Below are 4,149 nucleotides of genomic sequence, written 5' to 3' on the forward strand. Positions count from 1 at the left end.
CTGGAATCAAAGTTAATGTAGCTTCACGAAATGCTTTTCTGTCACTTTCCATCTTTTTCTGTGCTTTGGAGTATTCGAAATGATCTAGTTCTTTAAAAGTTTCAAAGAAACTTTTGAGATAAGTTCATCACATTTTACATTTCTTTTATGGTTACTCATCCATTGACGTTTGAAATTTCTTCTTGTGTCAGTTTTGGTAATACACCCAGAAAATCACCCCTCCCCACTTTTAAAGATTTCCTTTTATATTTCACATGGAACAGAATATCATGATTTCCTGCCGTGTTTGTTCTCACCTCGGTCTAATTTTAAAAAGTTTCTAATACAAGATTCGAGAGAATAGAACAATGTGTCGCGGCGCCCATTGTCTGGCGTCCGCTCCCACCACCTCAGGGCGACTCGGTTCTGTCCGGGCCGACGTTCACACGCTCACTCACTTCCTCCCTCTGCCGTTGTTTTGAACACATCCCGTCCCCGTAATTTCACCGACAGCTATTTCAGCCCAGGTCTCTGAAATATAGGAACCCTCAAAATAATCCAAATGGCACTACCCACCTAAAACATGAATAATTCACTAATTTCATCAAATATTCAGTGTCCATGGTTCCCCAATTGCCTTCTGCTCGTTTGTGGTTTATTTGAGTTCATACATTGCAACAGATCGATAGGTCTCCTGTAATTCTTTATGTCTTTCCATTTAACCCGTCTTTTCCTCGAAATTTCTTACTTCTAAATTCTTATTTGTTTATGTTTTGATTATATTTGCCAGAAGCGTATCTATTTTACCACTTTCTCATTTCTACATTTGTTCATTTTTTTTTGTTTTCTTGATTATATTTCCCTAGAGTTTATCTATTACATTTTTTAAGAAATCAAATATTTCATTACATCAAATCTAACACTGTATTTGCCCCCTCCAAAACCTATTTATGTTACTGAAATTTTAGTTTCCTTTGAATCCATCCTTATTTTACCTACCCTGTTTATCTCCTTGTCTTGTAGTTCTGGCTCATCTTACTTTTTTTTTAAAGAAGCTGATATTCATTTTCTATCAACGTTATTTCCACTGTCCGTGGAAGAGCCGCCGATGGCACTCAGCGGTGCCTCCTTTGCATTCACTGGCCTGAGCAGTGGCCATTACAGTCCCACCTTGGGGGAAAGCAGGGTGCTCCAGTCTTCAGGAGGGAGCTGCTGAGTAGGACAGAGGTGCCTTCAGACCAGCCTGTGACCTTGGGCAGAGTAGCAGTAGCTCGGGAGCTGGAGCAGTCCACCTGCTCTGAAATTCATTATTATTATTATTATTATTATTATTATTAATACTTATGCCTACAGCACCTAGTCTTCCTGGGTGGTCTCCCATCCAAGTACTAACCAGGCCCGACCCTGCTTAGCTTCTGAGATCCAACATCTGGCTTGTTCAGGGTGGCATGGCTGTAGACCATGGGCCATGGCTCCACTGGGGTGCGAACCCAGGACCTTCTGCACGTAAAGCAGACATGCTAACCACTACGCTATGGAACCACAGCCCTAAAATTCGTTCTTGGCTACCGCCTTTTCAGCAGCGTCCACTTCTCCCTTTCAATCTCTCCTAGATCTCGGTAGAAATAGGTCTGCGTGACGTCCCATGGTTGCCCATGGAGATGGTGTCACACGCCATCTTGGTCTGGTGTTCACCATATCGGATCCACTGAGGGAACTCCTGGCCATTTTCCACACATTTTAAACCCTCCTCAAAACTCTCATGCATTAAAATTACTGTCAACCTCCACTCAGACAGAAACTCTTGTGGAGTTGGTGAAAATTTGCCCCACATACAATAGGCTCCCTACTGTCTTTCTGCTTTTAATGCTCACTGTCTTACCTCTTTCACCATGGCCTGTTCCTAGATTCTGGTTTTCCAATCTTCTTTCACAGGGATACTGCCTTCTCGGATTCTACAAAGGATGGCAACCTATTTCCAAGTTAACTTATTTCTGGTTTTAATATTTCTACTTTCAAATTCTCTTTATCCTCTTCTGAGTCTTCAGGATTGTTGTTTCTTCCAATTTTTTTTTGAATTTTTGGCTCCGACTAGTACCCTATTGATTCTTTCCTTTTAGAAATGAAGTATCCTCCCAAGAACAAACATTTGTCTAGACTCGAAGATGGCCTCAGAGAAACGTACTGTCTTTTCATAGTTAATGAGATGCTGGTGATAGACTATCAAGGCCCATGCGGCAGGTAACAGAAGACACCCTAGTTAGTTTAAGAAGAACGTGATTCATTAGGTGGATTCTGAAGCTTATAGAAGCTCATTGAGACCCGGGGAATGAGAGTTGATGGCTACACAGTTGGAAATAATGAGGACCAAGGGAAATGCCCCACAGTGTGCACAGACCTCCCCTAGTGGAGACCCACCGCTGTCACCACCTACTGCTCAGAACCTAAGTCACTGGGGACCGGACTTCAGAAATTCTGCCAGAGCTGCCTCAGGAGAACCAGCGTGCCCATCTCCTGGCTTGCAAAGACCTCTCCTCTCCCCGATAGGCCACCTCCTCACACTGCCTACGCCCTCTTCGTCTCATACAGGCAATTGCTTGTCGGAATCCGTGTCATGCATGATCAATAAGCACATGAAAATATGCTCAACATCATTAGTTGTTCAAGAAATGCAAATCAAAACTGTAATTTGATACACTTCACACCCACTGGAAGGGCTCAAATTTTAATAAAGGACAGACAATGACAAGTTTTGGCAAAGATGTGGAGAAACTGGAACCCTCAATCATGGTTGGTAGTATTTTAAAATTCTTCAAAGCAGAGAAAGAAAATAGACGTGTGTACAAAGGAGCAAAGGAAAGAGTGACTGCGGACTTCTTGTCAGAAACGAGGTGGGACAGAAGGAATGAAATACTAAAGAGGAGACGGACGGATGATACGACGGTGATAGATACCAAACCTCATCAACCTCCAATTCTATATTTAGGGAAAACAACGCTTTGGAAATGGAAGTAAAATAAAAATTGTTTCCAGACAGACACAAGCGGCCAGAGTTCACTTTCAGGATATTTGCTCTACAACAAACAGAAGCCAAGTTCTTTAAATTACAGGCATGTAAAATCTGTGGCCACGTGAAAGCTTAGGCGTATATAAAGAACTGGAGAGTGCCAAAAATTGATAAACATGTGAGAAACATAAATTTGTTGTCTCATTAAAACATTTCTTTAAAAGATAATTGAATATTTAAGGCAAAATGTAAACATATATTGTGGGGTTAATAGTATATGAGAAATAATATGTGACAGTAAAAAAATAGCACAAACAATAGGGGGAAGATTGAAGTATAATGTTCTGAGAATTTCGCATTATACATGAAGTGGCGTAATGTTATTTCTATATGGATATGGTAAGTTAAAGCTAAAAATTGTGTCTTAACCACTTTCGAAATAGTAAAACAAAAAGTGTAGCTTATCAGCCTATAGTTTACATAGATAGAATAGTAAAAAGTAAAGTATATATATTTACTTGAAAGTAGTAAAAGAGGAAAAAAGAAATTAGAGATGGGATAAATAAAAAAAAGTAGATTTAAATTCAACCGTATTGAAAATTATAACTCATGAAACAGTCCACCCTCCAACTAAAAGACAGGGTTTTAAGTTAAAAAAGAAAGACAAACCTATGTGTGATCTATAGAAAATCTAATTTAAAGATATATAAAAGTTAAATAATGGAACTAGATATGCTAAGGAAACTCTAAGCAAAATAAAGTAAGAATGGCTTTTATTAATACGAAAAAACTAGGCCAGAAAAAAGAATTAGTAACAGGGATAAAGAAAAATATCTCATAGTGACAAAGGTCGTCAATTCACCAAAAAAAAAAAAAAAAAAAAAAAACAACAAAAAAAAACAAATCTAAATTGCTCGTACATATATAAGAAAGCAAAAAACTGACAAACCCGAAAGAGGCAAATTAACAATTTTACTTAAAAACATTAGTACTTCTTTCTTAATAATTTATAGAACAAATGAACAGAAACTCGGGAAGAATGATATTATTCATTGACTTGACCTAACTGACATAAAAATGTCTACCCAACATCAGCAGAATATCCACTTTTTTCAAGGGCACGAGGAACATACACCAAGATAGGCTACATGCTGAGTCATGGA

General features: G+C 38.9%; 1 pseudogene; it reads right to left on the bottom strand.

The window, feature by feature from the left end:
• Positions 1–1,323: 1,323 nt before the first annotated feature.
• Positions 1,324–1,439, bottom strand: LOC118601837 (annotated as a pseudogene).
• Positions 1,440–4,149: the final 2,710 nt, after the last annotated feature.

This window comes from Rousettus aegyptiacus, unplaced genomic scaffold, assembly GCF_014176215.1.
Source record: "Rousettus aegyptiacus isolate mRouAeg1 unplaced genomic scaffold, mRouAeg1.p scaffold_m13_p_4, whole genome shotgun sequence".
NCBI lineage: Eukaryota > Metazoa > Chordata > Mammalia > Chiroptera > Pteropodidae > Rousettus > Rousettus aegyptiacus.